This window comes from Mus caroli, unplaced genomic scaffold (genome assembly GCF_978045245.1).
Source record: "Mus caroli unplaced genomic scaffold, Mus_caroli_1 scaffold_8, whole genome shotgun sequence".
Classification (NCBI taxonomy): Eukaryota; Metazoa; Chordata; class Mammalia; order Rodentia; family Muridae; genus Mus; species Mus caroli.
In genome coordinates this window covers 65,765,214-65,782,394 of record NW_028227263.1, presented here as the reverse complement: position 1 = coordinate 65,782,394, position 17,181 = coordinate 65,765,214, and the positions used below count along the sequence as shown (strand labels likewise).

General features: G+C 43.9%; 1 pseudogene; it reads left to right on the top strand.

Annotated features, from left to right (window-relative positions):
• Window positions 1–11,124: 11,124 nt before the first annotated feature.
• On the top strand, window positions 11,125–14,290 carry LOC147002950 (importin subunit alpha-8 pseudogene; annotated as a pseudogene).
• Window positions 14,291–17,181: the final 2,891 nt, after the last annotated feature.

Below are 17,181 nucleotides of genomic sequence, written 5' to 3'. Positions count from 1 at the left end.
AATCACCCCTCAGGAACTACTTCTAAACACCAAACAGCGGAGCCTCTCGGCTTCTTCTGGATCGACCTGTGGTGGCTGATCCATGAATGGTGTTTGCAAGTGGATCGAGCTGCTGCTGCTGATCCATGTAAACTGAACTGCTGATGTCCTGACTATTTCCAAACAGGTCCACCCCCTCCTTTGCTCTATTAACCTCTCCTTTCCATGACCTCTGGTGGGTGGTGGGCCAGAAGGGAGGTTAAAGCATTTAAGAACCCTTATTGAAAATAGGTTTTTAAAAAATATAAGCCTACAGTGTCCAGAGGGTATGGTGTCTTCAGAAATAGGGATTTAACGTTCTCTCTCTGGGCTTTACCTCCCAGACAAACACACACACCAAAATCTCATTTAAAAAACACAGTCTGAGAACTTTGATTATTCAGCAAACTTTGTGGGATTTCTATAGAATGGTTATAAACGTGAGAATTCTCCTCGTGCTTTTCTGAGACAGGGTCTCACTTTGTTGACCAGGCTGGCTTGGAATTCTCTACATAGAGTAGGCTTGGTGATTCTTTCTTCTCTTGCCTCCATTTCCCACGTGCTAGGATTTCAGACATGTGCCAATGTCTGGCCTTGTTTGAGATTGCTTAACTCCCCACTAAGCCATCCTTTCTTCTCTTTGGACTTTTAAATTTTATTCAGTTTTGTGGGTATGAATGTTTTGCCTGATGAGTATATGTGACTATGTGAGTGTCTGTTGGATTCATTGAAATTGTTTGTTTTGTTTTAAAAATAGATTTTCATGTGGCCCAGGCTGATTACAAATTCTCTATATCGATGAGGCTGGCCTTAGTCTCCTGATCCTCCTGCCTCCTAAGTGCTGAATCTTTGCCATTGGTCACTGTGTGTGGTTTTCTTTGGGTTTTAATGATCTGTCCTGTCTTTCTACCTAAGACAGAGTGTCACTCTTTGGCTTTGTCTGCCCTTAACTCACAGAGATCTGCCTCCTGAATACTGCTATTAAAGGTGTGCCCCACCAAGTCTGACAAGTGTAAGGTCCTTAAGACTTACTCAAATATTTTATTGCATGTTTCTTAGGATTACCCAACTCCTCACAGATGCCCCCCCCAACACCCCCCAGATAAAGTTTCCCTATGTAGCTCTGACTGTCCTGGAACTCTGTCTGTCTTGGAACTCAGTGGGCCACACTTGCCTAGAATTCACAGAGAAATGCTCTCTCCTCTGCCTCCAGAGTGCTGGGATGGAAGGCCTGCATCACTGTCACCTGGCAGAATGACTAAACTCTAAATGACTACCAAAATAGATACTTGAACTCAAAATAACAGCCTTCAGTTTCAGTTGTTAATGAATTGACCCTTAGAGAAGAGACTAGAAGCTTGGTCATTTCTTAGACATCGGCCTAGTAAAACTCTGCAGTGGATGGCAGATGGGTACATTATAGAATATACACTACTTCCCTGCCTTCCCTGTCCCAGCACCAAGGATTCATTTTAGGGCTGTGGGCTTGGTAGGCAAATCCTCTTCCCCTGAGCTACACTTGTCTATTTTTCTGCTATTTTTTGAAAAGATTTGTTTATTTATTATATGTAAGTACACCGTAGCTGTCTTCAGACACACCAGAAGAGGGCATCTGATCTCATTACAGATGGTTATGAGCCACCACGTGGTTGCTGGGATTTGAACTCAGGACCTCCAGAAGAGCAGTCAGTGCTCTTAACTGCTGAACCACCTCTCCAGCCCTATTTTTCTATTATTTTATGATGGGGTCTCTCTAAATTGCCGAGGCCATCTCAAACTTAGGATCCTTCTTCTCAGCTCCCTGAGCAGCTGAGATCAGAGGGATGTGCCATCTTGCTTGCTTGTTAATCCTTGCTTTCTTTGTTTTCTTGTTATTCTCTTCCTCCTTGTCTTCCTCCTCCTCTTCTTCCTCCTCCTCCTCCTCCTCCTCTTCCTCCTCCTCCAGTGATATTTGAGACAGGGTCTCGCTGTGTAGCCCTGACTGTCCTGAAGCTCCCTTTGTAGGCCAGGCTGGCCTCGAACTCACAGAGTTGCTCCTGTGCTTCTGCCTCCTGAGTTCTGCGATTAAAGCCACTCACTTCCACCACCTAGCTACTTGTTACTTCTTTTTTGTTTAATTGAAAATGAATTTGGTATTTACACAGGATTAGAAAAGTCTTTATTATAGGGGTGGTGTCAATGTCCTTAACTATCAGAATGTCAGACTGCAAGCACTCGTAGCAGTCCCTGGTCCATCGCAAGAAAAATCACATGTGGGATTTTGTTTCGAGCTGCTGTAATAAAATACCCTGATGGAGAAGCAATGTAGGAGAGGAAAGATTTCATCTGGCTTACAATTCCAGATTACTGTTCATCATTAAGAAGGCAAGGCAAGGAGCTAGAGAGATGGCTCGGCGGTTAAGAGCACTGACTGCTTTTCCGGAGGTCCTGAGTTCAAATCCCAGCAACCACATGGTGGCTCACAACCATCTGTGATGGAATCCAATGCCCTCTTCTGGTGTGTCTGAAGACTGTGACAGTGTACTCACATACATGAAATAAATAAGAAGGCAAGGCCAAGAACTTGAGCAGCTAATCACATTACATCCACAGTCAAGAACAGAGAGAATTAAATGTACCCATGCTTCCTCCTTGCTTACTCTCTGTTGCGGGAAATATTAAAAACAAGATCTGGCACATTCCTGCGCTTGTGCTTCCAACTATCTGCCATGGCAGCCTGGTCAGCCATGCACTGGCAAGCAATGGTTGACCTGTTTTTATCTCATGGAGACTCTAACTCAGAACTCCACAATCTCTCCACCCAGTTCGCTAGGTTCCCAGTGGTGGGTTGTTACCATGCCAGCCCCGTGCTTCAAATCTTCCACAGCCTTTTTGGTGCACATCCGGCAAACTCACACTTTGCCGTCAGCCATAACTTTCTCTCTTGAACACAGATGAGCTGACATGTGAAGGAAGACACAACACAAACTTAGTTCAGAAACAACAGTAACTCAATCTCTGGGCACAACAACTAAAACCTAATCTTGTAAGCCTTATTAAATCTGCTTCCTCTGGTGGAGATTCCTTGCGGATCCACCATGATACCGGGAAACTCTAGCAGCTACATCTTACTCTTATGCTGTCCCCATTCCCAAAAAGGACCTAACTCTCTCCTGCTTCCTCTCTTCCTCTGCTGTCTAAGCCGGAAGTCCCACCTACTTGCCCAGTGGTTGGCTCCTTTATTCATTAGGGGATTGATTCACAAAAAGCCACCTGAGTACATGACTCATTCCTCATTCCAGACAATCCCTCCCAGAAGAGCAGAATTAACATAAAAATACAAGCAGTATAGAGCTATCCACAACAACTCCCAGTCAGCCCCCTCATCTCTTCTGCAGCCCAGGATCCACTGCTCTGGGAATGGTGCTGCCCACAGGCATCATTAACCTGGGTCCATTAACCATCAAGACCATCTTCCACAGACTCTCCCACACACCTATTTGATCTAGGTAAGTCCCTTAGTTGGTACTCCCTTTTTAGATGATTCTAGGTGGTAGCAAATTGACAGTTACAGCTAACTCACATATGGGTTAGCTGGCACAGTGTGGCTGCTCAAAAAAAGGTCATTAGTAACAAATGGAATGGAAGAATTATTATAGGAATAATCTTGTATATTGTGGGAGAAGCTGCACACATGGGAGTCTAAAAGAAGTTAGAGTCAGAACTGTCATTACTGGGCTCTGTGGCCATACCTGTAATCTCATCATTCTGCAGCAGGGGGATTACCATGTTCAATGACAGGCTGGGCTGCAAAATAAGACCCTGCCTAAGGAGAAAATTGTCACCAACTAGCTCTTCTGAACCACTGGTGTGTACAGGTGGGTAAGTTCACACTTTCAGGAAATCTGAGTATATAGGTGCCTGCTGGACTTGGGCAAGCTTTTTTAACCTGTGTTAGCCAGACGAGGTGGACATAGGGCTGCAGAAAGCAAGGACAACCTGGACTCTGGAAGTGCCTCACAGTGTGCTGACTCCCTGTAACCACTGTGACCTTCAGACAAGATCCCAGCTTCCCTTCCACCTCCCAGAGATGGGCAGACTGCCCTTTTGGGGCAGATTTAACTCAGAACCATACGGCCAAGGGGACTTGGGAAGCTGTGTTGATTTACCCAAATTAACAGAGTACAAAGCTGTTGTAGCCTGACCTTTGTCATCTTGGGAGCTAGCCACACCTGTTTTGCTTTTAACTCTCACATGAAAGTGAAAGCAGTTACATTTCTAATAGAATATAACCTTTGTTTCTGTAATTGATTACATGGTCATAGCTGCTTTCTTCCACTGTTCTGAAGGGCAAGTACGTAATTTGCCCAGTTTCTTTCCTGATAGGGTATCTTAGTTAGGGTTTTACTGCTGTGAACAGACACCATGACCAAGACAAATCCTATAAGAACACTATTTAATCGAGGCTGGCTTACAGGTTCAGTCCATTATCATCAAGGTGGGAACATGGTAATGTTCAGGCAGGCTTGGTGCTGGAGGAACTGAGAGTTCCTCCTGAGTATCTCATTTATTCAGTGTACTTGAGTATCCCATGTATATGAGTATCCCACAGTATTCAGATTTCTTAGCTTCTAGTTGAGTAGAACTCGTGTGCTATCTAAGAGAATTCTCTTGTTCTGAAAGCAGCTAGGAGAAGACTGGATCCCAGGCAGCTGAGATGAGGGTCTTAAAGCCCATGCCCAAAGTGATACACTTCCTCCAACAAGTCCACACCTGTTCCAACAAGGCCACACCAGCAAATAGTGCCACTCCCTGGGCCAAGCATGTTCAAACCACCACAAATGGTGATTCAGACCTTTGCTACTGAAGGGTTAGATTAGTGTCATAGGTCCCTGAATTGGATTAATTCCACTTATGTGGGAACCTAAGAGTTCTCAGGACCTGCTTTTTCCAGTTATATGTCTCTCCTTCACTGTGGAATAAACTTTCAATTTCTCCCTGATGATCAAAACCATGCACCAGTCAGTAGCACCTTGTTCCTTGGACCTTGATTCAGCGCTATGAGTATCCCACAGTATTCAGATTTCTTAGCTTCTAGTTGAGTAGAACTCCTGTGCTATTGAAGAGAATTCTGCCTGTCCCTTTAGGGATTAAAGCATTTAAATCAGCAGAAGGCTTATCTGGCAGAGAATGTTCAAAATTTTGAGAATGGAAAGGATTGTCATAAGAATTTCTTTAAAAATTTAAATTACATTTATGCCATGCCTCTCAGTCCCTCTCAGTCTCTCTCTCTCTCTCTCTCTCTCTCTCTCTCTCTCTCTCTCTCTCTCTCTGTATTGCATTATGGTGCACATATGAAGGTCATTTCTCTTTACACTGTGAGTACCTGGGATTGAACTCCTGTCCTCAGGTTTGGCAGCATGGCAGTGAGTTGAGATGCTTCACTGGACACTGGTCTACTGAATTGTAGCCACAGAATGTGTGGGTTACTGATTCAGTACATGTAACTCCCTGGAGGATATTAAACATTACTCCAGCTTCACAAAACTGGGTGACAGACAGCTGCTGCCGTACCTTCCAAGCGCTGCAGACCATGATGACGTCTTCTTAACAACATCAGCCTTTACAGTTACAAGAGCCTCTCTATGCATTACTTTTGTAGGTACAGCCTACATGTTTTTGTGTTTTTTAAAAAAAGATTTATTTATTTATTTATTTATTTATTTATTTATTTATTTTATGTGAATACACTGTAGCTGTCTCCAGATACCCCAGAAGAGGGCATCAGATCTCATTACGGATGGTTGTGAGCCATCATGTGGTTTCTGGGATTTGAACTCAGGACCTCTGGAAGAGCAGTCAGTGCTCTTAACTGCTGAGCCATCTCTCCAGCCCCTTGTGTTGTATTTTTATTTTCATTCAGGTTTAAATACTTTCAGGTGAAATGGTTGGGTGGTTAAAGTGCATGCTAGGCAAACAACAGGGCCAGATCCAGGATTCCCAGTACCCACAAAATGCTGAATGCTGGGTGAGTGTAGCTGTGGGTTTGTAGTTCCAGTGTCTGAGGTAGAGAGCTACAGAGATCCCCTGAACAGCTTGAGAGTATGAGTAGCCATGTCAGTGAGCTGGGGATTTGATTGGGAGACATTGCCTCAAAGAATATGGATTTGAACTTCTGATCCCCCTGCCTCCATCTCCCCAGTGCTGGCTGTGCCTTATCACACCCAACTGATGCATAGCTGTAGTCTAACCCAGGGCTTTGTGCATGTTAGGCAAGTGCTTTCCCAACTGAGCTCAGCCCTCAGTCATTTTTGAGACACTGCACAGTCCAGGCTGGCTTGGAATTGGCATTCTTCCTGCTTTAGTCTCCCAAGTGCTAAGGTTACAGCCATGCTCTACCTTCCTAGTGGAAAGGAGCTTAAAAGTTAACTATTTCTCTCTCTCTCTCTCCTCTCTCTCTCTCTCTCTCTGTCTCTCTCTCTCTCTCTCTGTCTCTCTCTCTCCTTCTCTCTCATACACACACACACACACACACACACACACACACACACACACACACACACTCATAGTGTGTACTCATAGTCTCATGCAGCCCAGAGTAACCCTTCCACTAGTTATCTCTCCCTTCAGCTTCCCAGGGCAGGGATGACAAGGTGTGTGGAACGGTCAGTGTTCCATTGGGCTTAATAACATTCTTTTAGAGTTTGACCTTGAACGACGAGGAACATTCTGGTCTGCTCATTTCTTAGAAAGGGCAATTCAATTCTGTGGTTGTTCTTGTACACATGTCACCGTTTCTTCCTAATAGCTTGATGTGGCCAGATGGAATGAGGTTAGGTAACTTCTTTCTGCCAATACTAGACAGATAAAAATGGCTTTTGCTGCTGTTGTTGATAATTTATGTTCATAAGCATTCATGTGTAGGGAAAGCAGCAGGAAGTAGAAGCTGTGTGTTTGACTTTTGAGTAAAATCTCTTGACAGGAAAGAAAAAAGGAATGAAAGAGTAAGACCGTCTGACACTTTGCTCAGACAGGATGTTTGTTTAGCATAGTGTGCTTCTGTCTACATTTTACCCCAAGACTAACTCACTAGTCCTTCTTAAGGAACTAGCAGCTACACAACCACACTTCAAGGGACTTTAACCTTTCTGTATGTGCTGGTTAGTGTTGCTTGTCAGCCTGACCCAATCTAGACTCACCTGAGGGTATGCCTGTGGGGGATTATCCTGACCAAGTTAGTTGATATGGAAACAAACTTGTTCATTATGGGTGGGACCATTCCCTAGCCAGAGGATCATATACTACACAAAATGGAGAAAGTTAGCTGAATATTTGCAAGCATTCTTTCTGTCTCTCTGTTTCCTGGCTGTGGATGAAATATAATAAGCAGCTACTTCAGGCTCCTGCTGTTTTGAGTCCCCACAGTGCAGGACTGTCTGTGTGAACTGTGAGCTCCAATAGCCTTCTCTTTTATACTTTAAGTTGCCTTTGTCATTTCATCACAATCAGGAAAAGAAACTTTAACACTCTCCTGAAAATGAAGATGATGCTGATTAGCTGAATCTCAGAGTAAGCTGCTTGTGTCAGTGTGGTGCCATGTGTCCAAGGGAAGGGCAGGACCCATGTAAATGGGAGAGTGACTTCTTACAGAGACAGAACTCTTCATTCTTTTCAAGTTTTTTCTTTTTATCAAAACTTTATTTTCTGTGTATGAGTGTTTTGCCTGTATGTATATATGAATGTGCATGCACATATTTCTGGTGCCTACAGAGATCAGAAGAGGACATCTGATATCAGAACCTGGAGTTACAGATGATTGCGAGCCACCATGTGGTGCTAGGAAGCAAACCCTGGTCCTCTGGAAGAATTGCAAATGCTCTTAACCACTGAGCCAGTTCTCCAGCCTCACATCTTACATCGTTGATGTAATAAATTATTCTTTTTTTCCTTTTGTTTTTTTTGTTTTGTTTTGTCTTGTTTTGTTGTTTTACAAGACAGGGTTTCTCTGTGTAGCCCTGGGTGTCCTGGAACTCACTCTAGACCAGGCTGGCCTCGAACTCAGAGATCCGCCTGCCTCTGCCTCCCGAGTGCTGGGGTAAAAGGTGTGAGCCACCACACCCAGCCCCTTTAGTTTTTTTGAGATAGGATTTTCCTGTGTCACACTGGCTGTCCTAGAACTCACTCTGTATGCTAGGCTGAGCTCCAACCCAGAGATCCACCTGCCTCTGCCTCCCGAGTGCTGGGAGTAAAGGTGTGTACTACCAAACTAGACTAGTTCTTGACTCTGAATTACAAGCAGGACTCTGATAGTGTCTTATGGTAAGATGAAGATTTTCCAAATCTAAAATGAATGAGTTCTAGGCCAGCCTGGTCTACAGAGGACAGGCAGGACTATACACCAACCAACCAACCAACAAACAAGAGAAAAAGAAGAAGAAGAAGAAGAAGAAGAAGAAGAAGAAGAAGAAGAAGAAGAAGAAGAAGAAGAAGAAGAAGAAGAAGAGGAGGAAGAAGAGGAAGAAGAGGAAGAAGAGGAAGAAGAGGAAGAAGAAGAAGAGAAGAGAAAAAAAGAAACGAAACGAAAAGAAAGAGAAACAGGTTTATGGTGGTGATAGATGCTAAATACTCCATAGTTATTAAGAAAGATGAACAGTAGACAAGTACAAGAGAGTTTGGAAAGCAGAGAGATTGTTTAAGCAAACGGAATTGGGGAAGATGCTTTGAGAGGAGGTCCCTTCTGGGATGCTGGTTTTAACTTTTACTTTAAAGAATGTTTCAACAAAATGGTGGTCATATTGTGGTGTCAAATGCCTACAGTAGCAGTGCTTGGGAGGTGGAGGCAAAGGATCTGGAGTTCAAGGGTAGCTTCAGCTAATTAGTGGGCTACATTAGACACCACTTTAAGAAAAAGTCTCAGGACTTCAGTAACCATAGTGGTACTGTTTGAAACTTTTGGGTGGGTTGTTTGTTTTGAGACAAGGGCTCACACTTTAAGTCAGGTGCTCTTAGATACCAGGTAGGCCAGATTGGCCTCAAATTCATACAGTACTGGCTGGGATTGTAGATTGGGATCATCGCCTGAGATACCATGATGGTCACTTGAAATTTAAAATCTTTTCCCCTCACATTTATTTATTTTGTTTAGTTTTATGGTATTGTACTTTCTTTTTATTTTCTTCCTCAGATTAATTATTATTATTATTATTATTACAGGTCTCCTGGCTGAGTTAGCCCTGGAACTCAGCAAGCTAGCCTGCTATTATAAGGAAATTTTCCCATATGTTTTTTCTGTTATTAGGAAAGTTTCTGATACAAAGATTGATTACATATTCTGTTTTTGTTCTGTGCCCTTGGAAACCAGTTATGATAAAACTCAATAGAACTGTTTTGTACAGTTACACACAATAAGCTTGGACCCTGACCAATCACCCATCAGCATGCCCTGCATCTGTGTATAAGCATTTATGATATCAGCTACCTATGGGATGGACCCCAACATAAGAGAGACACCTGCACCAATAGAAGAAAATATTTGGAATAAGACTTCCATTTTGAGTAGTGGTCCAGTAAAGTTTAAGTTCCCAAGACCTCCCTGGAAACTGACATCCTACTTGGTAGAAAGAGGCATGTTCGTGGGTAACTATCATCAAAGTTAAGACATGAAGGACAAGTCCCACCTGATTAGGACATGGATATTAGACAAGGCAAGTCCCCTGCCACAGCTGAACACCCCAACCAATGGTAGCAGGATAAGTGTACAACAAAGGCTTTTCCTAAGGAAATGCCCTATCCCTAAATCCTGATTGGTGAAATAACGTTGCACAGATGTTTGTGGATTTGGGGCTTAAAATCCCTGTAGTACCTTAACTTGGGTTCACGGTTCTGTTCCCGAGTTTGGACCATGCCCCTGGTCGACCAGTCCTGGGGTGTATGCTCCATAAACTATCCTCTGACAGACATTGGTATTTGCGTGGTTTGTGCAGCAGTTCTTGGACCCCAACAATGTATCCTCTTATAGGCGATAGCACTGAAAATTTTTTCCCACCTTGTTTCCATCCCTATCTTTGTACTGATAAATCTTACGGATTTTAAAACCTGATTTAGCGGGGCTGGTGAGATGGCTCAGTGGGTAAGAGCACCCGACTGCTCTTCCGAAGTTCCAGAGTTCAAATCCCAGCAACCACATGGTGGCTCACAACCACCCGTAACGAGATCTGGCGCCTTCTTCTGGAATGTCTGAAGACAGCTACAGTGTACTTACATATAATAAATAAATAAATCTTTAAAAAAAAAAAAAAACCTGATTTAGCAATTAAATTTTGGGATGCATTATATAGCTATTTAACTGAATCTTTATAGTTCTGTTCTATTTGGGGGATTCTTTTTACAACCTCTCAAGTCCTTTTTGGACCTAATACAGTATAAATATGAAGGAAATGGAACCCTCCCCACTATCCTGAGTTGAGATACTTTCTTCTTCAGTACTTCACTGAGGTGGGAGTAATTTTGGAAGTTGGTCCTCAGTTACAATGGTGAACATGGTGGAAACAGGAAGATTGGGTCATAGAACAACAGCATAAAGTTAAGGTATTAACATTTCCCAATATCAGTTGCTAAGTGAGATCAATATGCTGAGTTACAAAACAGCTTGAATTTGATGACCACACCTCGGTGCTATGTGGTTTAGCAGCTTTAAATGCTTGGGAAAAGATAAAAGAATCAGTAAAGAGGTCAGAGCCATTTACTAGAATTTTACAAAAGAAGCCTTCACTGAATTTTTGCAAAGATTGACTTCATCTGTAAGTAGAGAAGTACCAGATTCAGAAGCCAGACAAATATCAATGAAACTTTTGGCTTTTGAAAATGCTAATTTGAAATGGGAATGGGTGGCTGGGCTTTTAAATGCAAGATCAACACTAGTAGATGAATGGATTACAAATGAGGGTGATATTGTATCTCATGTTTATAATGTTACTCTGATAGAAGTAATTTTTTTAAAGTTTTAGAAAAATACAAATGTCACATGTTTTAATGGTGGTAAACCAGGTCATTTGAAAAGGGATTAAAGGCAGGAAATAATTTTTTTAAAGAGATAATTTAAAGAGAAGGCCCCAGGCTTTGGGAGTAATGCAGAAGGTGAGGCAAAAGCCACCATTGGTCTAATGAATGCAGATCAACAAGGGGCAGGCAGTGTAACCCTTTGCCATTGGGAAACACCTGAGGGGTCCTCCCATAATCTCTGACATCAAATTTGATTTAACCATTTTCTGTCAGCGTCAGGGAAACTCATCCACAGAGCAATTAAAAAATAGCATGGCTGTGGATGCAATCAAGAAAAACAGTTCCAGGAGAGAAAACAAAACATTCAGGAAAGACAAGAAAACAAAGATTTTGGCAAATTGCTATACATTATCAGAGACCAAAGCTAAAAATACCATTAAATGGTATTGGGATTGAAGGTTTAGTAGACACAGGGCATATATGTAACAGTGCTTTTACCAAACTCTTGGCATGCAGGTTGGCCTCTTCAGGAGGTAAATATTCAGCTTCTAGGTATTGGGACTTTATCTCAGGTAAGACAAAGTGCAAGAGGGGCCAAGTGTATAGGGCCAGAAGGACACAAGGGAACATTAAAGTCACACTTGCCTTGTTGGCATGAAATGAAAAATGTGTTTTCTTAAACCATGTGTCTCAATCCCATGTTAGAATGTTAGACTGTAGATTGCCATGTAGCCCACTTGGACATCTTAGAAATCAACTTTTGAGTTTTCTTACATAAAAAGGATATGTTTGTTGTTTGGCATCAAAAACAACAAAGAGATTTAAAATGTCTTAAGTAAATTAAAAGATGAATACGGCTCAAACTTGCTTTCTAAATCTCTAAGAGTTGCAGGGATTTGGAGATCAGATAAAATATTTGAGCAGGGTTGGTAGTAGCCCATGCCTTTAATCCCAGAAGAGATAAGCAGATCTCTGTAAATTACTTGTTTTCTAAATGCTAGAGTTACAGTGAGCAATGTGGTGGTGGCCCACATCTTTAATCCCACCACCCAGGGACAAAACTCAAATACAGTTCCTATGGTATGTTTGTTCACTAGAGAAATCACATACCATATTTACAGATGTGGTAGTCCGAATCTGACTGACACTGTCAGGGTGTGCGACTTTGTTGAAGCAGGTGTTGCCTTGTTGGAGGAAGTGTATCACTGGTGGAGGTTGGCTTTGAGGTCTTATGTTTAACCTCCACCCAGTACAGACAGCTTCTTCCTGGCTTCCTTTGGATCAAAATGTAGAACTCTCAGCTCCTCTCAGCATCATATCTGCCTGCACACTGCCATGTTTCCTGCCATGATGATAAAGGAATGAACATCTATAACTGTAAGCCAGCCCCAATTAACTGTTGTCTTTTATAAAGTTGCCTTGGTCATGGTGTCTCTTCACAGTAATAAAACCCTAACGAAGACAACAGATTATTATAAAACATAGGAAGAAAAAAAAAAAGACTAAGAGGAAGTCAGAAGGTTGGATAGCAAGAGACAGTGGGGATGGGGCACATTAAGTTGAGAGTTTTTGAGACATCTTGGAGAAGGAGAACAGGCCTTTTCTTTTTGGGACATTGGCTGAGGAAGAAGGTCAACTTGGTCCTTTCTCTGCCTCTCTAAGCTAGCCGATTTTCACCCCAGCTTCTGGCTCTCTAGTATTTGTTGGTACAATCAAACAATTGGGATTTTGCTTAAAAACAACAGTAGAGGCAGGAGGATCAGGAACTAGAGACCAGTGTAGGCTTTGTGAGACCCTGCCTTAAAACAGACAAACCAGAGCAGCTCTGTGGAGGTGCTTTTTCCCTCCAGTCAACATGTACCAAAGATGTATCTGTGAGGTGACAACAGAGGATTCCTGCCAGCCTCAAACCCCAAAAGGCCAAGAAAGATGAATAGGCCTTACCTTAAAGAAAAAGAAATATCAGCCAATTCTCCAATGACGTGGGTTCTCAAGTACCAGTCAGAGTGTCCAACCTCACTCTGGAAGACATAGTCAAAAGGTGAATAGCTCAGATCCAATCCTGTGTCTCCTGGCCACACAGGCTGCCAGGAAAGTGGTACCCCGGGAGAGGAGCCCCTCACTAAAACTGCTTGTTGTGGCAGGGCTCATTCCCAATTTGGTATTGTTCCTGAAGGAGGCATTTCTTCCCAGCCTGAAGTTTGATGCAACCTGGGCTTTCAGAGCAGACCAGAGCTGTTGTGAAAAGGGGTGCCATCCAGCCCCTGACTGGACTCCTATCTCCCCTGCCCCTGACCTGTGTGAGCAGGCAGTGTAGATTCTTAGTAATGTGCCTGGTGACAGCCCAGAATTCAGAGACAATATCATTCCCAACAGTGCCATCCTGTGCCTGTCTCAACCTTATTTCGACAAGCATACCAATCACATCTTTCGGAACATCATATGGGCTTTGTCCAACATATGCCGAAAGAAGAATCCCTAACCTTGCGCGGAGGTAGTGAGGCAGGTGCTGTCTATACCCTCTCAGCTCCTGTGGCATTGTGATAATGAGAGCCCTCTCAGACACCTCCTGGGCCCTGCCCTGTCCCACCTCACTGAAGGATGCAATAAGCACATCATCATGTGACGACCACAGGGCTTCTGTACAGGCTCTTAGAGTTTGTGACCAACTGGGATCTCAATGCCTTGATATCTTCTCTCTGCACTGAGTGCAACGTTGCCACAGGAACAGACCAACAGATCCAGATGGCTATCGATGCTGGCACGCTGAAGGCATTAGGCCAACTCCTGGAGCATCCAAAGTCTTTTATCCAGGAGACTGCCTGAACCACGAGCAACGCGGCCGCTGGGTCCAAACAGCACGTCCAGCCGCTGATTGTGTGTAACCTGCTGCCTCATTGGTGGTCTTATCAAAGAACACAGAATTCAGAGTCCAGAAGGAAGCTGTGTGGACCACGGCTAACTTGGCGAGAGCCTCTCGGGGCCTGGGCCCGCCCACTCAGTCTTGTGCCCCACCCCCACCCCCACCCCCGCTGCATCTGCTCACTTTTCCAGAGATGAAGACCATCATCATCCTTGACATCATCCTGGTTTCCTCCAGGAGGCAGATAACTGCACAAGAAGGAAAGGCTGAGTCTTCTGATAGAGGAAGTTGCTGGCATTGAAGAAACCGAGTCCTTACAGCGCCACCAGAACTGTCATATTAGCCAGAGTGCCCTGAACATGACTGAGCAGACACCAGGGTGAGGAAGATGATGAAGATGTTTTCCCAGTCCGGGGGCTGAGAGTGTGAATACATGAAGCACTTAAAAAATTGAGAGAACTCTCGTAACTTCACAAGAACCAGGCAGCAAAGGGTGAAAAGAAAAGGAAAGAAGAGAAAAGGAAAGAAGAGAAAAGGAAAGAAAAGAAAAGAAAAGAAGAGAAAAGAAAAGAAAAGAAAAGAGACAAATCAAAAACCTTTCCCCAAACCAAAAACCAAAAAAAGAAATCTTCCTTGCACGCACTTCCCTTCTGGTCCCCTTTCTTTCTTCTCTCACTTTAGCTCAAGCTGTGAAACTCCAGCTCAGGCTTTCTTTGCTTCTCTTGCTCTCCCCCCACCCCCCCACCCCCCCATCCCCCAGATTTCTGCCTCAAGGCACAGCCAGGGCTCCCTAGCTCCCTAGCAGGCCCTGAATTTTAAGTGATTTTCAAGGATGGAGGATTGGTTGACCCTAGGAGACCATAGAACACCTGTGGACTACAGATGGCTTGAGTAAGTTAATAAGCCAAGGTCACCTGGCAGGAATTGGAAGCCAGAGGGCTGGCTAAGTGTGCCTTTGACCGGGTACCACTCAGCGTCTTAGCCTGATGCTGGATAGTGTCTGTTCCCAGCACTGAGCCTGGGTTTGTGTGAGGAGGCCCCTCAGTGGCTCTGAATGAGTGAATACAGGCTGTAAATTCATCCTCACACTTCCTAAGCAGCCCACTAACAAGCTCTTCTTGAAAAAACACATGGGCTTATTGATCCGGTCTCCAGTTTCATTCTCCTGTATCTCCTCCCTTATCATCCTGCACAAAGACAGCCATTAGGTGACCAGGCTATCGATGTCTCCGTCTCTGGTGTGTGTGTGTGTGTGTGTGTGTGTGTGTGTGTGTGTGTGTGTGTGTATGTGTGTGTGTGTGTGTGTGAGTGTGAAATGTAAAAGCAAATAACGTCATCCACCTAAAAGTCATGAGTGCCTTCTCCCACTGCCTCCACCACATAGATCAAAAGCTTTAGGGTTCTGGGTGGAGCTCAGTGGCAGATCATCTGAGCAGCTCACGGAGCACTGGGTTTGAACTCCAGCATGACAAACACAAACAAAAGCCCCTCAGTTCCACAGCCAAGGCTTTCCGTGAGCCTTTCCACCTTCCCCAGCTTGGGACCATCTACTCTGGTCACACTATGCTCTTCCGACAAGCGCTGCTGCTCTACCAACCTTCCAGCAGATCAATCAATGAACAGTGACAGTCCTATGGTGATCTGCACCAGCCACCTTGGCAAAGGCCAAAATACAAAGAAAGAAGACATTTTGAAGTTCTTACTCTTTTTTGTTTGTTTGTTTTGTTTTTTGTTTTTGTTTGTTTGTTTGTTTTGAGTTTTTTTGTTTTTTTTTTTTTTTTTTGGTGTTTTCGAGATAGGGTTTCTCTGTGTAGCCCTGGCTGTCCTGGAACTGACTCTGTAGACCAGGCTGGCCTTGAACTCAGAAATCCGCCTGCCTCTGCCTCCCAAGTGCTGGGATTAAAGGCGTGCGCCACCACGCCCTGCCTGAAGTTCTCACTCTTAAAGATAGTCTTTAAAAATGAGGGGGAGAGAGATAGATCAAAATATGGTCACTGAGATGTCTCCAAGGGAGGGGAACTTGCTGCCAAGTCTGAGAGCCTGAGACCTGAGTTTGATCCCTTGGACCCACATGGAAGAAGGGCAGAACTGACTTTGGAAAGTCGTCTTCTGACCCCCCCCCCACCCCCCCCCCCCAGTGTTGTTTGGCATGTGAGTGGTTTCCCCTCAGCTTGGTGGAACACAATATACACATACAATATAAATAAATAAGTAATGGAACAAAATTTAAAATATGTGGAAGGAACTGCACATGGTGATGTATGCCTGTAATCACTGTGTTTGGGAAGCTGGCTTGGAAGTTTGAGGCTGGCTTGCTGTCTTACTTAGGGTTACTATCACTGTGATGAAACAGGATGGCCAAAAAGCAAGTTGGGAAGGAGAGGGTTTATTTGGCTTATGCTTCCATATTGCTGTTCATCATCAAAGGAAGTCAGGGGCAGGAACCTGGAAGCAGGAGCCGAGACCTGGAGGGGTGCTGCTTACTGGCTTGCTTCACGTGGCTTGCTCAGCCTCTTTTCTTATAAAATCCAGGACCACCAAACAGTGGGGGGGAAAACCACTAAGGGTGGGAGTGGGGGGTCCTACTCCATGATTAATTAAGAAAATGCTGTTACAGCTGGATCTCCTGGAGGCATTTCCTCAACTGAGGCTCCTTCTGCTCTGATAACTCTAGTTGTATCAAGTTCACACAAAGCTTGACAGTACACTTGGGCTACATACTGAGTTTGAGGTTTGAGGCCTGCCTTGGTTACATAGAACAATCTGTTTTGGTTTTTTTTTTTTTTTTTTTAAGTTGGTTTTGGTCTTGGGATAGCTCAGTGATAGAGCAATTGCTTAGTGAATATGGGGCCAAGAACTAATGGGGAACAGACCTGTATGTATGCCAATGTCTAAACATATATTGCATCTATAGGGAACAAACTTAATGGGAACAAACTTATTCTTGTTTGGAGGCAGGCTGGTGGAGATAGTGGTAAAGAAGGATTTTCTTCTAAGTTATGCATGCATTTATATTTTGGTGCTGAGAATCAAACACAAGACCTCACACATGCTAGGCAAGTTTTGTTTACCTGTGAGATCTAGGCTAGCCAGGGCTACATAGGGAGACCTTGTATGGAAAGGCTAAATAGATATATTTTTAAAAATTAAGGCCGGGCGTGGTGGCGCACACCTTTAATCCCACCACTCGGGAGGCAGAGGTAGGTGGATTTCTGAGTTCAAGGCCAGCCTGGTCTACAAAGTGAGTTCCAGGACAGCCAGGGCTACACAGAGAAACCCTGTCTTGAAAAACAAAAACAAAACAAAACAAAACAACAAAA